Source organism: Amblyomma maculatum, chromosome 3 (assembly GCF_055883805.1).
Source record: "Amblyomma maculatum isolate TAMU_Amacu chromosome 3, ASM5588380v1, whole genome shotgun sequence".
Taxonomy (NCBI): domain Eukaryota; kingdom Metazoa; phylum Arthropoda; class Arachnida; order Ixodida; family Ixodidae; genus Amblyomma; species Amblyomma maculatum.
In genome coordinates, this window is record NC_139346.1 from 108517770 (window position 1) to 108536329 (window position 18560).

Here is an 18560-nt window from a genome sequence, read left to right on the forward strand (position 1 = left end):
ATTTGATTCAGGGCACAAATGACAATGTTCAAGGTGAGACCACTGATGGAGCTCCTGAACAACAAGTTCAGACAGCACGGCGTTTTTCGTCAAATCCAGTCAGTGAACGAATCAAATTATAAAATATTTTGGACATCACTCTTGCAAGCAGTTTATACGAGGGAAGCCGATACGCTTCGGTTACAAAAACTGGATGTTGTGTAGTGCCGCTGGGTACTGTTAAGCTTTCGATACATACTGTGGCAAGTCTGCAACATCTGACACAAGGCCACTGGGATCTCGTGTCGTCCTTCCTCTTCTCGAAGTCGTACCAACACCCAACGACCATGCTGTATGTTTTGACAATTTTTTTACAACAGAGCCTTCTCGTGTCTTTACACAAACTAGGATTTCAAGCAACTGGGACTATTCGAGAGATTCGTCTGAACGGATGCCCTCTGAGGTCAAAAAAGGGGATGCAGCAAAAGGAACAGGGAGAATACTGCTTTTGTTTTGATCCTGAAAACAAGGTTATTTTCGTAAAGTGGAATGACAACAGTATAGTGACCATGGCGACAAACTACAACACTATCGAACCCCTAAGCTCTGTAAACCGATGGTCTTCGTCCGAGAAAAAGAGTAAAGGTGCCACAACCGAACCTCTTCAGCAACTACAACAGTGGCATGGGAGGTGTGGACCTGCATAATCAAACTGTGAACAACAATAAAATTGGCATCCGAGAGAAAAAGTAGAGGTGGCCCTTATTTGCCCAGATGATAAACATGACCATAGTTAACGCATGGAGAAATTATCAACTTGTAGGAGATTGACGGGTTGACTTACTATCATTCACCCGCATCATAGCGAGACATTACCTGCGCATCGGTGTACCTAACCGACTCATCAGGGTGTCTCCAGCCTAGTTGTGCCTGCTGTTGTTCTCGATCCGCATGGGCATTTTCACAAGAAGCTCGAAAAACAGTTGCGCTGCACAGTCTGTCACAAAAGGTCGAAATGGTGTTGCGAAAAGTGCAATGTTACGCTTTGCATAAAGCATGGCTGCTTCAATACGTTTCCCGCACCGCACTAACTTCCGCATTGCTATGGGAAGCGCCCAGCGTACTTTCTAAACTACAGTGTCACAACTTCTGAACCAATAAAGGTAAAGCTACAAAACTTTGCAAATGGTGTTATCTATTTTAGTTAATAAGATATGCAAAAGGTAGTAGAAATCGTACGACTAGCCTTTGCATGAACCTTAATGGGATAAGAGAAGTCGGCACATGACCGGACACCTTCGGACAACTCCAAGATATGGTGGTGGTGTCGGAACAATAGAGGGTGGTCTGTGATACCGCGCTTTGTGGTTCTTCCCACACGTAAGCACACTGTTCATATGCTACAGCTACACAGTCGAAGCGGAAAGTGTCGTTCGGATTATCGCACAAGGACAAGGTCGTCGGTGTGGTAACCCACTGGTACGATGCGGTGTCGAATATGGACACGTGGATGTTATTCCTTAAGGTGGTTGTAGGCCCTGTAGAAGGAGTAGGCCCTACCGTTGATGAAGACCGCATTTCGAAGAACCCGCTCTGGAACGCCACCCATCCTTGTTGTCCACATCTCGGAGACGCGTCCAGTACTCTCAGAAATTAGGCTCCATCGCTGGACCGATGAAGGCGATGTCTTGATGTTTCTACCTGGAGCAGTGAAATGGTGGTTGGTCTTGGAAATGGCGTGCACAATGCTTGGAAGGGGAGTCGCTCTCCGCTACATCTCTAGCTTTCTTTGCGGAATGGCCAGTCCCAAGAAGCACAGTTTTCGCGGCCGGTAGTACAGCACGAAGCACAAGTTCAAAGGTAGGTGCAAGGCAAAGCGGAGAATGACTTTTGCAGGAAACGTCCCCAATCCTCGACCTGCTAGGCCTAACAGCGATAACTCATCCGACTAGGTCGACCAAGCATTCAGTTTTGTCAGCGCTTCTGAAAAGATCACATTCTTTGAAAAAGAGGAAATAAGAAGCGACAACAGCTTTGCAAGCGTGATGTGCGACATGGCTACACTGACGGCACTAGTGAGTGGTGCAGCCTGCCCAACACGTCGCGAATGCCAACTCGCTGTGCGGGAACCGGCGAAAGGGACTGTCATCCTTCTTTGAACTCCACTGCGAGAACGCTGAGTGCCCTGCAATTGTTCTCTCGTCATCATACATATTGTCACGGACAACAGGGCTAGACTTGACTAAAACGACGGGATGAAGCTGTACCAGCAGGCAAACGTTCGGCGCACAGCACGAGAGTCAACTTCAGTGTCCTCTTCTTCCAGGCGCAGCTAGAACATGGGGACACCAGGTGGCATTACTCCCCCTCTTAAATAAGGGACGGAGCGCGAGCGATGGCCAATGTAAGCGAAAAGAAAGATCAGCACATGAACAGCATAGATAACGGAGGCGGGGTAAGGTGTCCTACGCGACAACGAAACAAACGCATAGCGCACTACCGCGTGAAATAGGGCTTCATGCGGACAACGTGCACGACCTCGGAGCGTGGTTGCCGACGCGAGGGCTGCACAGTACCCACTGGAAGAACTTCGTAAGTCACTTCCGTGACTCGGCGCAGAACTTTGTAAGGTCCGAAGTAACGGGAAATCAGTTTATCACACGAGCCGGGCCGACGCACCGGGGTCCACACCCAAACTTTCTCTCCAGGATGGTATGCGACGTGTCGATGACGGAGGTTGTAGCAGCGTGCATCCGTGCCCTGCTGTTGTTGAATGTGAATGCGGGCAAGTTGACGTGCTTCCTCAGCGCGCTGAGCAAACTGCTCGGCGTCTGGCATGAGTGGATGATCATCTGGGCAGCTCGGAAGCATGGCATCCAACATCGTCTGAACGTCACGTCCGTAGACTAGGCGAAATGGTGTAAAACGCGTCGTCTCTTGGGTGGCCGTGTTGTAGGCATAAGTGATGTAGGGGAGAACTTCATCCCAGTTTTTGTGCTGCGAGTCTATGTACATTGCGATCATGTCGGCGATGGTTTTGTTGAGTCTCTCCGTGAGGCCATTCGTCTGCGGGTGATATGCAGTAGTTTTTCGGTGGCTGGTATGACTAAGCTCGAGCACGTCGTGCATGAGCTGTGCTGTAAACGCGGTGCCTCGATCGGTTACGACTAGGGACGGTGCGCCATGACGCAACACGATTTGCTGCATAAAGAATTGAGCGATCTCAATTGATGTGCCGCGCTGCACTGCCTTGGTTTCTGCATAACGTGTGAGATAGTCGGTCGCGACTATAATCCATTTGTTTCCCATCGATGACAGCGGAAATGGGCCCAGTAGGTCGATGCCGACTTGGTCAAACGGCGTCCGAGGTGGAATAATAGGTTGGAGCAAACCCGCGGGCTTGAGAGGAGGCACCTTTCGACGTTGACACTCGCGGCAGCCTCTGACGTAGCGATGGACGGCGTCAGAAAGTTTAGGCCAATAATAGGCTTGACGAACTTGAGCGAATGTGCGTGCAAAGCCCAAGTGGCCGGAGCTGGGCTCATCGTGGCAAGCAAAAAGGATATCGTCGCGAAGGTCGGCCGGCACGACAAGGAGGTGCCCTCGATCAACAGTGCTGGAGTTTTTCTTGAATGAAACGCCATTCCGAAGACAGAATGCAGACAGGTGCCTTCCAAACTGGCGGGGGACGTCAGCAGCGCGACCCTCCAGGTGGTCAATGACAGGTCGAAGGTCTGGGTCAGCTCGCTGTCTGGTCATTATGTCTGAGGCATTCACTAGTCCAAGAAAACCTGTGTCATCCGTGACGTTATCGACAAATCCGACGGGTGCCCGGGAGAGCGCGTCAGCATCTTCGTGCTTCTGACCAGATTTGTACACAATGGAGTAATCAAATTCTTGGAGGCGAAGGCTCCATCGTGCTAGGCACCCCGATGGGTCACGGAGATTGGCCAACCAGCACAAATAATGGTGGTCAGTAACGACTTTAAACGCACGGCCATAGAGGTAAGGCCTAAATTTCATAGTTGCCCACACAACCGCGAGGCATTCCTTTTCCGTAGTGAAATAATTTGTTTCAGCGCGGGAGAGCGTGCGGCTGGCATACGCAATGACCCTTTCCACGCCAGCTTGGTGTTGAACGAGTACAGCGCCAAGGCCGATGTTGCTGGCGTCGGTGTGGACTTCGGTGGCAGCGTCTTCATCAAAGTGCGCAAGAACAGGGGTAGTTTGCAGTCGTCTGCGCAGCTCCGCAAAAGCTTCTTGTTGCTCGGCGGCCCACACGAACTGTGTATCATCCCGCGTGAGGCGGGTCACGGGTGTAGCTATCTTGGAAAAGTCGGCGATGAAGCGGCGGTAGTACACACACAAACCCAGGAAACGTTTTAAACTCCTCTTCGTGGCAGGAACGGGAAATTTGGCGACAGCGGCAGTTTTGTCGGGGCCTGGCCTAACGCCTGCGGCACTTACAAATGACCGAGAAACTTCAACTCTTTGTAGCCAAAGTGGCACTTCTCGGGCTTGAGCGTCAAGTCAGCTGACCGGAGGGCATCTAATACTGCGCGAAGGCGTTCGAGGTGTTCTCCAAAGGTTTCATAGAACACGACAACGTCGTCGAGATAAACTAAACAGATTTGCCATTTGAGGCCGGCGAGAACGGTGTCCATCATGCGCTGAAAAGTAGCCGGCGCTGAACATAGGCCGAATGGCAGCACTTTAAACTCATACAGTCCATCTGGGGTGACAAAAGCTGTTTTTTCGCGGTCCCGCTCATCTACCTCAATCTGCCAGTACCCACTCTTCAAGTCAATGGAGGAGAAGTACTGGGCGCGACGAAGCTTGTCGAGCGAACCGTCGATACGGGGCAGCGGGTAGACGTCTTTTTTAGTGATGTCGTTCAACTTTCGATAATCAACACAAAAGCGAAGGGTGCCATCCTTTCTTTTCACCAGCACGACAGGGGACGACCACGGACTATTGGAGGGTTGGATGACACCATCACGAAGCATCTCCAGAACCTGTGTCTGAATCGCTTCACGTTCCGTCGTTGAGATGCGGTACGGCTGCTGGCGTATAGGGCGGGCATCGTCAGGAGTAATTATACGGTGCTTCACAAGAGGCGTTTGCCGAATTTTCAATGACGTAGCGAAACAAGCACTGTATTTTAGAAGGAGAGAACGCAGGTCGTGCTGCTGTGTTTCCGAGAGATCTGTACTAATATCCAGAGGATCAAGGAATGGGCGCACATTTTCAACTTCTCCGAACGTAAAACATTCAGAAACGTCCGCTAAGGCGTCGGCGAATGCGATTGCGGTAGCGCGGAAAAGATGGCGGGGTTCGTTCGTGAAGTTAGTCACCAGGAGCTCAGATCGGCCGTTACGCAGATGGATGAGACTCCGCGCCGAGGTGATGCCGTGGGTGAGCAAAAGGGACTGGTTGCCCTCAGCGACCGCCGTTTCGTTACGTAGTTAATCGCACTTAACAGTCACAAAAACACTGGAACGTGGCGGAATATAAACGCTCTCGGCAGAAATTCGAAGAGGGGCACGGCTTTGGCGGTCTGCGGTGTCAGTATCATCAGCTTTCTCGGTCGAAAAGGTCACGGTACGCTTCCGGAGATCGATAATGGCCCCATACTCTCGGAGAAAATCGACACCAAGGATACAGTCGCGGGAGCAGTCAGGTATCACAAGGCAGCTGACAACAAACGTGGAGTTTCGAATTTGGACTCTCGCCGTGCACTGACCGCTCGGAGTTACGACATGTCCGACAGCGGTTCGAATTTGCGTGCCAGACCATGGCGTCATCACTTTTTCTAGAAGCATCGCTAACTTCCCGCTTAAAATCGAAAAATCAGCACCAGTGTCTACCAATGCGCTAACCTTATAGCCGTCGAGGAGCACGGGTATATCGAGCGAGAGTCTATCTTCACGTGTACGAATTGTCGTCGGGGCCGTCATGTCGCGGTCGCTCACAGGTCGCGTTGTCGGGGGGTCTTCATCGCGTCGACTTGAAGCGGCCTCGCCCCCTGAGGTCGCTGTCTTTAGTTTTCCCGGCTCGGACTAGGCGACCGTCACTGCGCCATCCCGGAGGAGCTGGGCTGCGAGGATGATCGGCGTGGAGACGGAGATTGTGACTGTCATCTAAAAGTTGGCGCCATGCACTGCTGGGCTACGTAGTCAATATCCCGGGGTCGTTGGCCTAAAGGAGGGCTACGCATGTCGATGGGGAAACCCTTCAGTCCCAGTTGACGATATGGGCATTGTCGATACAAGTGACCAGGTTCTCCGCAGTGGAAGCACAGGCGCTGCCGATTTGGGGCACGCCACAGGTCTGCCTTTCGCTGGGGTGGTCGGCGGTTGTCGATGTACGGCTCGGGGTGGGCTGAATACAGTGAGCCTTGGTCGGGTGGCAGTAATTGTGTGGAATCAGTTGGGGGACGTCGCAAGATGTCCGCATACGTTGGTCGAGAGGACTCGCTGGAAAAGGATGGCGGGTTAGCAGATGGTACCGAAGGCCGAAGTACTTGCTGGAGTTCTTCTCGTACAATGCTAGCGACAGAGGCGACCGTCAGCTGGGGAGCACCGAAAAGCTTCTGGAGCTCTTCACGTAAAATGGAGCGGATGATGTCGCGAAGAAGATCCGGACTAGCCCCGAAGGCCGAATGCGGCTCCGTGAGCGAAGCGGCGATTACCGGCCTGTCATAGGTCGTAGACCGCTGCTGGAGCATCCTTTCTATCGTGATTGCTTCCGAAAGAAACTCGGCAACTGTGCTCGGCGGATTGCGCACGAGCCCAGCGAACAGTTGTTCCTTAACGGCGTGCATGAGATGGCGTACCTTTTTCTCTTCGGGCATGGCCGGGTCAGATCGTCGGAACAGCCTAGTCATGTCCTCCACGTACATGGTTATGGTCTCGTTCGGCATCTGTATGCGAGAACATAAAGCTCTTTCCGCTCGTTCTCGGCGATCCGGGCTGGTGTAGGTGTCCAGGATGCAGCGGCAGAACTCGCGCCACAATGTTAGGGCGCCTTCGCGATTCTCGTACCAAGTACGAGCGCCATCTTCCAGGCTAAAGAAGACGTTCCTGAGCTTTGCGGCGTCGTCCCACTGATTAAATGCGGCGACCCGTTCAAACTGGGAGAGCCAGTCTTAGACGTCTTCCGTCTGACAACCGTGGAAAGCCTTAGGCAGTCGTGGGTTCTGCAGAGTGTAATACGTCGGAGTTTGCATGACAGGTTGAGGGGCGGCTGCGGTGGTGAATTCCAACGGCCCGTGCTCAGGTGGTAGGCCTAGGTTCCTCCGGCTAGCGCGGTGAACAGGAGTGTCGATTGGCACAGGACCTGAATCCTGGGTATGCAGAGGAGTTCGGGACATATACTGGGATCGATACCCTGCGCCGACACCAAAATATGTCACGGACAACAGGGCTAGACTTGACTAAAATGACGGGACGAAGCTGTACCAGCAGGCGAACGTTCGGCGCACAGCACGAGAGTCAACTTCAGTGTCCTCTTCTTCCAGGCGCAGCTAGAACATGGGGACACCAGGTGGCAATATCAAGGCGAGTTACAGCAAGCGCTGATGCCAGTGTGAAGCAAGGCTTCGATTGTGGGAGCTAGCGCGATGGTTTCACCACAAATGTGAACGCAGTGGTAGCAGCCCGCGCAATATGAGCTCAGTATGAGCAGCTCATGCGTTTTTGTGTCATCATGGGCCTCCTGAAGCCAATGCACCACAAATCCTTTACTGCCATTACAAAGAAGGTTCATGCAGCTGCCATGAATGCTGTTAGAGACCTGGGGAAGGCCAGAGAAGTAACGAAAAATGAAGTTGTGGCACAGAGGTAACAGTCATATATGATGAAACATGGCAGAAAAAAGGGCATAAAAGCCACAATAGAGTTGACACCGTGGCCTCTCTGGATACGGGACTCTGCCTTGATTTTGAGGTACTCTAAAATTATTGTCACGAGTGTAGCCGACACAAGGAGCTGCCCAGTGAGGAGGGAATCTTGGCAGGCTTTCCATGGCCCTGTGTGTGAAAAAAATGTTGACTGTTCCTCACATGCCATGGAAGCAGAGGCAGCACGTAGGATTTAGCAGTGAACTCTCACCTACAAAACTCCCCTCCGCTTCACTTAGTTTCTAAGTGATGGAGATAGTAAAGCCTACATTGCCGTTTGCGATGCACAGGTTTATGGTCCCCTAAACATTGAAAAGGAGGACTGCACAAAAGTCTTGGAAGTGCCCTCCGCCAGCCAAAAACACCACTAGCACGAAGAGAAAAGTTGAAGGAGTCAGCTGTGAAGTTACAGACGTACTACCAGATAGCTGTAACCAGCAATCGAGGCACCACTCAGAAGATGTACTATTCCGCCATATGGGCAAGTTATTGCCACTCTTGCTCAAGTGACAGGGCTAGCAGCCACAAGTTTTGTCCAGAGGGACCCGAGTCGTGGTGCAACCACAGGCAAGCTGATGCCCTTGGCCAGCCAGCACCCAAGAACACACACCTCTACTAACGAAAGCCCAGGGGAAGGCAGTGCTGCCGATATACAAGCGGCTGACTGACGTGAAGCTCTTGCCCTGCTGCGTCCAAGGCAAGACACAAAATGCGGCAGAATCCCTCAACAGCAGAATCTGGCTGCTGTGCCCGAAAACCAAGTTTGCATCACGGACGGTTGTTGAGATGGCCACAGCACTTGGAATGCTGTGGTTCAATGAAGGGCGCACAAGTTTTAAGCGGGTGTTGGAGGAGTTTGGTGTGCTCCCAGGTGACCAGCTTCTATTGCTCACCGACTCTAGAAATGAGAGGCAGATAAAAAAGATGTCTGCCCGGCAGACTGCTGAGGCACGAGCCAACCGTCGCAGTATGGCAAAAAGGGCTCGTGCTGAAGACTCAAACCGCAAGGAGCGCGAGGGTTTTACATAGAGTGCTGGCCAGTTCTAGTGGTGCTGAGCATTGGCAGGACAGGCCATTTCTCATCATGGGAAAGTTTCAAGCACATTCAGTTGATTTTCAGTAAATACATGTTGCAAACTTTCAGTTGCTGTTTTCTTGTTTTGCAGTTTTCGGCAATTTTCAAAGTTTGTGCACACATTTTTCCACACTTCTGAGTTATTGAAACGAAACTTGGCACACTTGTTCTTTAGAATACAGTCCAACCCGGATATACCGAACTCGGAAGGGGATCGCGAAATAGTTTGATATATCGATAATTCGATATACAGAAATCGGCTTCAGACGCCACTTGTGATTGTGGAAAACAATACTGTAACTCGCATGATGAACCCACTCTCCACTTTCGCCCCTGAGAATTGGAAAAAACGTATTCGCTAGTGCGTCCCTCCGTTTCGACCATTGCATCCCCAGCTCATTTATTGACAGCACCAAGCTGCTGTGCAGCGATAACGTCACGGCGTGTTTATTTTACTATACTTTTCATAGATCCTGTGGTGGCAGGATGCGAACTTGGCAGAGTGCCCATGATGGCTTGATTGGATTGCACAAGCCTGGTTCGATTTATCGCGCCACGCTTGAGGCAGGCGTAGTCCATTGCCACAAAATCATTGGAAAGCGTGATAGCTGCAAATGCCGTTTTAAGCGAACAATGCTAAAAGCCAGTGTCATGATCGCAGCTGACCACATGCTTTTGTTGATTCATAGATGTGAGAATGGACTGTCGCAAAAGAATATCTGCTGCGTTCGCAGATATTCTTACCCCCCACAGATATTCTTACGCCACAGCTTACACTGCATCGCATGTTCAGCACGACAAGTAAGGACAACTATTTTTATAGAATATAACAGCACGGAGATGAAGGACATTGCACTGACATTACACAGCACACACGTGCCTTGCTTTTCGCCTCCATCGAAAAGCGGATGCAGTGGTCGAGATTCGATCCCGTATCCTTGGGCACAGTAGTCGAGCACCCAAACCAGTGCACCATCACGGCGGGTCACACTCCATTTTAGGTGATATCGAAGTCTTGTTTATTCTGACCAGCGCACCAGGGATGTAGCTGAAGCTTTTAAAATTATCAAGAAAAATAATGGGTGTGTAAGTACGGCATCTGTTAAATTATCTTCTTGCAAAATAAACATGCTGCACCGTGTATACCGATTCGACATGTATGTACATGTTTTCGAAGGAATTTTACCTTCTTGTCTTATTGGTTTGGTTTGGTTTGTGGAGTTTAACGTCCCAAAACAACTCAGGCTATGAGAGACGCCGTAGTGGAGGACTCCGGAAATTTCGACCACCTGGGGTTCTTTAACGTGCAATGAGATCGCACAGCACACGGGCGCCTTGCTTTTCGCCTTCATCAAAAAGTGGCCGCTGAGGCCGGGATTCGATTCCGCATCCTTGGGAACAATAGTTGAGCGCCGTAACCACTGCACCACCCCGGCGGGGTTTACTTGTCTTATTGTCCATGACTATGCACATGTGCACTGTATGTGTATATATGACGTACATACTTCCAAATAAAAATTAGTTAAAAGGTTCAGCGCCTGTCCGTGTTGCATTGTTCCTTATTTTTCTCCATCTGTTAGCACTGTGGATACAAAACTAAGAAGTTACAACTGCTCGTCACAATGTCTCTGCATCATGAAATTAAAAAGAAGCTTCATTAAATTGCACATAGGAATTCAGTGCCATTTTCAGCATGCTCACGTTTCCTGGTTAAAATACATCGCAAGATGTGAAGTATGTCAAAAGCATGCGTGTTCACAGCAGCAAGAAACTCCTAGCAAGGACCAACATTTACCCGAGACCAATTCGTTCATATTCAAGGGACCTACAGGGCTTGCCCAACCTGAGTGACTATGTGAATAGGACCGCTGCTGCAGTCACACATGAGATGCAAAGGCTGAGAGACATCGAAGCCAACTTGGTGAGCAGCAACTAAGCCTTGGTAGCACTGCCCCCAAGAGAGAACTTGGACCTACACGTGCGTGCTTATCCTATTTCAACTCTTGCAGCCAGCTTTTGTATTTGTAACCAAAAAGGTCACAGTGGTGAGGACCAGTCACCAAATATGTAGGCCGCCCTTTCTGACAGGGAATGAGTGCATGGCTCTGACATAGGCAAAGTAATTTACGCTCTGGACTGTTGACTAAACGATTGTCCTGTATGGGTAGAGTCAACAACACAGTTAAAACAGGTATCCACGCTCAACTGTGGCTTCCACATTTTCTATCTGGAGCCCTTCGACAAGGCTTCCCCAGCATGTGTCACTGAGGCACCTGAACGTTCGACAACCTCAGGTCAGGGAGCCAGACCCAGGACACAGTCTCAGCCCAAACGAACCACAGATGATGCAGTTGGGAAGAGTTTGAAAAGTCTGTTCCTCAGCAAACACACAAGAAACTAAAAGACTCCGGTTTCAGAAGCTCAAGTTTCTCAGCTTAGTGGTAAAACACCAACAATCGCCAAAAGGGATGCCATTGTTTCCAATCCACTGAAGCGTGCTCAACCAGATGGTACAGAAGCATCAGACGTAACTTACTGCTGTTTTGATACCACGAAAGGATGGTGCGTGTCCCCCGAGCCGCTGAAGAGTAGCACAGCAAATGTAGGAGATAGTCTACTCCTGCGACTACCCTACCTTGGCTCCAATCTGTAAAGATTTATAGCAATGTGAGACCACCAGCAACCTTCGTTATGCATATGGTTTATTGATTTATTCAAGATTCGTTATAGGGACCATGAGGGCACTGAGTATGGGGGATAATGACATACACAAGAGAAAGAGTTAATACAAGATATGGAAGACAAAAATTAACAGAAACTATTGTACATGGCTTAACAGCAAAAATTACACAAAGATGCAAGGTACTTAAATATGGCATGAGTAGCTTGATGAGTGCATGAGTTGGGTTGATATATGACCCGGTGTCGAAAGTTCCGAGGCTGAGGGAGCAAAGGCTGCCCAGAAGAAATCACCGAAGCATTAGCAAATGACAAAAAACTGCAATCTGTAAGGCAGAGAGAGAAATTTTCAAAAAGCTGGAACTTCGAGCACAAAACCTCAAGCCAAGGATGTCCATGTTCAAATGGAACTGCCAAATCAGCTCCAAAAACAGTAAACATAGCATTGAAAGAGTTGGAAACACATAAATGGCATTTTGACACTTTCGAAATGCATTGCTAGAAAGACTAAACTCCGGCCCCAGCACAACTACTCATGGGCCGCAGCACAAAAATAACTGGCAAATACAGGAAAATAAGACAGCCACAAAGCAAAACACTAAACGTGACCACCAAGAGATAGGCATGAAGGCAAAATATAAGTTTCTCAGATGTGCCAAGGACTTGCCAACCCTGAAAGGACAGGATGTAACTTTGCAACCTATTCGAAGCGTAGCATATATTAACGGGGCTGTAACAAAAAGAGTCGTCAACAGATGTTATGAGGTTAACGAGGGAGACCGCATTTCAAAGAGAGACAGCATGTTCATCAGAGGCATATCGCAGAGCATAACCCAAATGCACCGACTGACAGCTACGACCTTCCTCCTCACCCTCATTATAAACATGCAGCAAGCATGCACGTTACACTTGGACTTTATGTGAGTGTGCATGTGCCACGGTGCAACAATATTTAGGCATTGGTACTGACCAACTGCCGCGGCGGAGTACAGGCGCCGAATGCAGCAGCGCATCATCACAGTTTCCATTCACTTGCAGAGCGACATGCACGGCTAAGCAGCTTTTGGTGCCATTTTAGGCTATGTTTGTCAGTGTTTTGCGCTGCCAGAGTGCATCACAAAGTGTGTACGCTAGGTTCTGAGTTTCCTGGTTGTGGCAGGCACTGCGCACAAAGTCTGCTACAAGCTCTGTGTCATGGTTTGGACCAGCTGCAGTGATCGTTGTGCAAGCTCACTTGGTGGCGTGTGGCAACACCGCAGGCACCTGTTTGCTGTTTGAAATCCTGAAGCGACACATGCGCATTATGGATGCCGCAATGAAGGGATCAAAATCAGGCCACATGAGATTCTTCATAATTGTATGGCACCTTTTTCTCTGGCTCAAATCTCTGATCACAAGGTATCCTCGGGCTTTTTAAAAGTCTGGAGGTCTTGAACTCAGCGAAACAATTGAGGCCGATATATTCAAATTAGCGCGCGCGTTGACCCTGGCGCGGGCGCGCGGCTGTCTGCTGTGAGTGGGAGCGCGCTCTCCCGCGGATCCCGTGTGGCGCCGATTCGCGCATGCACGCGAGGGGCTCTTTTTTGTTTTTTCCCTCCTTGGTTTTTCTTTTTTTTTCCTCCATGTGTGAGTGTGGCCGGGTGGATTGCTTTGCTTGTTTCTGTCTTTCTTTCAACTGCTTTTTTCGGCTAGGGCACCAACAACGTTGCGCCAGGTGTACACCCGATACAAAGGGACTAGCCTACGTTATCATCTCCAAGCTATCCGAATCAAGCTAAGCCAGGCAAATTCCATTCCGCGCTTTTACCGCGTAAAACAATCGGCCTGTGTTTGGTAACACTGGCCGTTGCTTGCAAGGGCGTGACATTGTTCAGCATTTGAACGCAAAATTACTGGCGGAAGACACCCTGATGCAACGATGTCTTTGTCTGAGAAGCAAGAAACAGGCACAGAACAAGGTAAGTGACCAGTTCGTTTCTCGCATTTGACTTATTTGTTGGCTCAGCCATGGCGGTGTGTTCACAACAGAAGTTTCCGCACACTAGAAATCTGCGTACAAATTAGTGCCTCGAACTGTTGGCATTGTGTAGTAAGGAGGAATCTTCTCCGTCTATTGTTCGTGACTTAGACAACATCGAAGAAACCGCGCCCAATGTCTCACCGCGTTCTCAACACGACGAGTTGTCGTTACAGCCTCGCGCAGCAGATGTCATTGCAGTGCAGTTGAACACTCCCCACTTAACGATGCTTTCAGCGTTGCTGGCGTTGCATCACTTTGGAGCAATGAATGCAACTTAACACCGACTGAAGAGCTGCCTGACACTCAGGACGATGTTTTGTTGCTCCGTAAGAACCTGCAAATATTTGCAGTTGAGTCGGGCATGACCCATGCATCACTTAACTTGCTTCTGGCGCTCCTGCACAGCCATTCATGTTTTTCTTCCTTTTCAAGGTCTGCAAGAGCATTTCTAGAGACTCCCAGGAGGTCAGTTGGCATTTTGCACCTCTCTGATGGAAAGTACTGCCATTTTGGCATTGTAGATTGCATCCATCGTCTTGTAGGGCGGGAAAGAAGTTTGCCTCAGGAGCCGATCCTAAACTTCAACATTAACGGGCTTCCAATTGCAAAGAGCTCCAGGAGCCAGTTCTGGCCTATTCTCGGGCAAGTGAAAAACCTGAAGTATAACAACATTTTCGAAGTTGACGTTTTCTTTGGCGACAGCAAGCCTGACGATGCAAATGAGTTTCTTCATCATTTTGTGGATGAGTTAGAAGAGGTTCTGACTTCAGGCGTCAGATTGTGTGGACGTGCTATCCCTGCCCGGCTTAATGCACTGATCTGTGATACGACAGCAAAGGCTTTCATTTTGAGCATCAAAAGTCACACAGAGTATTACAGCTGCACAAAACGTAACATGAAAGGCAAGTACAAGCAAGGCAGAGTATGTTTTTTAAATATCACTAGAAGTCTCAGGACTAATACCATTTTTCGGGGACAGTTTCAAAAGGAGCATCATGCTGGTGACACAGTTCTTGAAAGGCTGCCAACAGATATGGTACGGGACATCCCACTAGACTATATGCATCTTGTGTGTTTAGGAGTCATGCACAAAATTTTGCTCTTGTGGGTTCATGGCCCTAGACATGTCAGGCAGGGAACTGGCATTTTGAATCAGCTTTCATGAAAGTTGAATAAGCTAGCTCGGTATGTGCCTTCTGATTTCAACAGAAAAACAAGAGGTTTGTCCGCCCTAAAACGACGGAAGGCAACAGAGTTCCAATTCTTGCTGTATGGTGGTCCCTTGGTGTTATCTTTTACAATTCCAGTCGAAATGTACGAGAACTTCTTGTTCCTTCATGTGGCAGTCACCATCCTGGCATCCAAAAAGACAACTGCAGATGATTTTGATTATGCTGATGACTTGCTGAGGAACTTTATTAGCAGCTTTGCTACGATATATGGGAAACAGTAAGTGTCTCATAATGTCCATGCTCTCTGTCATCTTGCTGCTGATGCACAGCGCCTTGAGCCACTTGATTCATGGAGTGCTTTCCCTTTTGCAAACCACATGAGCGCTATCAAGAAGCTTTTGCGAAAGCCAGTTTACATTAGAACAGCTGTCAAACCGGCTCCATGAAAAATGTCTTGTGGATTACAGAATTGCTGCTGATGCAAGATTCCATCCTGCATTTAGTTCTGAACACCAGTGTGGCCCACTTATATATCCATGTCAAGGGCCACAATTCAGGAAGGTGGTACTTCCTGAAGGTACTCTATTTCGTACTGGAAAGAAAGACAGCTACTGCAGGCTTATTGATGGAAGGCTAGTGGCTATTGAAAGCTTTGCTCATACCACAGCAAGTGTACCACACATCATTGGGCGAACGTTTTTGAAGCAACAGGAATTGTACACCACGCCTTGCTGTTCTTCTCTCTTGGGAATTCATGTTGTTTCCCAGCCTTCTGCCTTGCAATCATGGCATCTTGGCTTCATTTCAGAAAAGTGCATGAAAATTCCATGGCAGAATAAGTTTGTTGTTTTTCCCATCATTCACACGAAGGCGTGAATAGATCTTTTTGCAAATAGTGCTAATTTTTTCTGTAAAAACTTTTTTTCAAGGGGACAGTTTTGTTATTGTAAAATTTCCACAAGAAAACAGCATTGCTATTATCCATAGCAAGTGGCTTAATGGCAGTGAATACTCGCGAAATATTGAAAACCTGGTCAAGTATGAAGCCTCACTTACTTCAAACTGGATACTGGTTCCCGTATTCCTTTGGAGACATTCAGTGAGTCATGTATTTTTGCTTTATACACATATTTAACACTACCAGTAAGCAGGTGACAGTTTTTGTTCTCACAAAAGCAATTCTTAGTAATAATATTGTGCTTTGGTTAGAATGTTTCGTAAAATTTTGGAACCAATATCTTTTTTTAACCAATATTGAACAAACCTGCATTGAATGCGATGGAGCGTTTATGACAATACCACATTTCACCCGCAGTGACAAGCTTGCATATTTTATTTTAATGAAGTGCATAGATTTCTATACTGCAATACAAGTACCGGTTTTTGCTTCTGCTCTTTGTGGCTGAGATTATCATCTATGGTGCGTGCTGTGCCATGACTTTAATGGACTGTTCTTTAAAAATAACATTGCAACCAAAACAGTACATCAGTACCTTTGCCTGCACCTGGCAGCTTTACTAAAATTTATACTGGAGATACTTGCTGCAAACCAGAGACAGAGCATAGAAAAAAATTACATGTTGGGCTCATCATGAGCCAGAAATAATAGCCAGCAAGCGAAAACGTATAGAAAAAAAAATGACAAGTTGGGCTCATCATGAGCCAGAAATAATAGCCAGCATGTGACGAGCCTGGCATGTCCAAATCAGCTAGGGGATGAAGCCACCTAAGGTTGGCATCATACAGGGAATCATCGCCTGTCCTTGAATTATTTATTTATTATACCTCAAAGGCTCCAGATATCAGGCATTACATGAGGGATGGGCAGGACAGTTACAGGATGATGGATTTGGTTTCTTCCTTGAATTGGATCAGGTTGGTAAGGTGCAACAGCTTCATTTGGAAGATTGTTCCAGTCCCTAGATGATTTGACAAAAAAAATGATCGGTGGTGAGCACATGTTATAGCAGAGGGTGGGTAGAGGTCTTGTCGTAATCGATTCTGCCAGAAAGATAAGACGATGGACTGGCGACATGATCAATGCTACTAAAGATGAATGATAGACCTTGTGAAAAAGGCATAATCAAAGTGGAGCATAGCGACAACTATTCTGTATCTAAAGTGGATAATTGGGCTAGTTGGTATGCCATTGATTATGAGGCAGCGCACCAGGAAGTAGACAGTGCTTGTCCTTCCTGTCTGTGTGTTTCCTGATTCGCTGCCTCATAATCAATTCTGTCTCTACCTACATCTAATTACATTGTGTATTTGCTTTAAGCAGCAATTTTGAAGCATGAAAGAAGATTCGTCGTGCTGAAGAGACCTGATCGCGACAGTGAAGTGGACCTAAGAAGGGGCAAAAGGAGGAAAATAAGACGAGCACTAAGCTCTAGTCCTGAGGTTATGGCAAGGTCTCCACTGGAAGGACGTTTTTCAATTAAAGATACGTGTTCTGTCTCCTTGGATTCGCATTGGTTTGCCCACAGGATTTTGGATGAAAAAAGAATGCGGGATCGAATCCTGGCCTCGGCGGCTGCTTTTCGATGGAGGCGAAAAGCAAGGGGCCCATGTGCTGTGCGATGTCAGTGCACGTTAAAGAACCCCAGGTGGTCGAAATTTCCGGAGTCCTCCACTACGGCGTCTCTCATAGCCTGAGTCGCTTTGAAACGTTAAACCTCACAAAACCAAAATCAACCAAAAAAAAAAAAAATGCATGACGTATGCCTAGGTTTTTAGATATACTTAAATGTTAAATTCTCCACTGTGTTGTGGTGCCTGATATTTTAAGGCAGTGCAACCCACCGAGAATTTGCTCTGAAAATACCATTCTATCAATCTATTATCCCAGCTATCTTTTGTAGGGAAAACCTTGTTTTTGAAAGTTATAAAAGGCTTGTGCAATGCTCTCGCAATGCTGCAAAGCAGTGTACTACCAAAAGAGTTTGGGCTGTACATTTTATATGCCTCCTTATGTGCAGAAGGAACAGGCAGACTAAACATTACAAGTCAAAGTTCTGCACTTGCAGCAATCAGTGCTGAAGAGCAAGGTAAAAAGGAGCAAGTTTTACCGTTTTTCATCTATATGCAAGCGCTTAGAGCTAGTTCATCATTCTAATCTGGTCAGTCATTGTAAAATTATCTATTTTGCATAATTACTGTACCATTATCTAAGCTGTTCATTTATGCTTGCTATGTTGCTATGTTTATGTGCTATACTTATTCTACTGACCTGTCTTCATTTTAGTAGACAGTGAATCAGACTGCTCTGAAGACAGTGTGGGAGTGGCCCATGCAACAGGCCCGGAAGTACCTCAAGCCACGGCACCTTTATCCCATCCACACCGGAGGCAGCAATCTGAGTAGAAAATATGAAACAGGCTGTTATAGCTTTGCTGAGGAAAATATGTTTTTCAGTACTCATGAGAGCTCATAATCCAGCACCTTGGCCCGTAGTTCCATCTTCAGTTGACAAGCAGCAAGCATCCTGTAAGTAGTCCTGTTAGCAACATGTGTAAACCTGTTTACTACAAGCATTTTTACTGCACATCAAAGAGACAGCATACCCTCGGAGGCCCAAAGTACCATAACAATGCATTGACTGGACCTCACCGCAGCAGATGCGAGTATAGTTTTCAGACAATTTGTGTGGCATGTTTTACAAAGGGTAGCTTGACAGGCAAGCTAGTGTCCTATTCATGGCAAAAAAAAAAAAAAAAAAAAACTGGATAGGGCACA

General features: G+C 48.0%; 1 long non-coding RNA gene and 1 pseudogene across 1 annotated transcript in view; one reads left to right on the top strand and one right to left on the bottom strand.

The window, feature by feature from the left end:
• The window catches only part of LOC146195526 (uncharacterized), a 142605-nt gene that overhangs the window by 110927 nt on the left and 13118 nt on the right, over nucleotides 1-18560 (bottom strand). Inside the window, exons 2-3 of the long non-coding RNA XR_014706027.1 lie at nucleotides 18055-18180; nucleotides 11491-11601 (exon numbers count right to left, since the gene is read on the bottom strand). This is a non-coding gene — a long non-coding RNA (uncharacterized LOC146195526). The remainder of the gene's footprint in view (nucleotides 1-11490; nucleotides 11602-18054; nucleotides 18181-18560) is intronic.
• Nucleotides 14714-17821, top strand: LOC146195527 (uncharacterized; annotated as a pseudogene).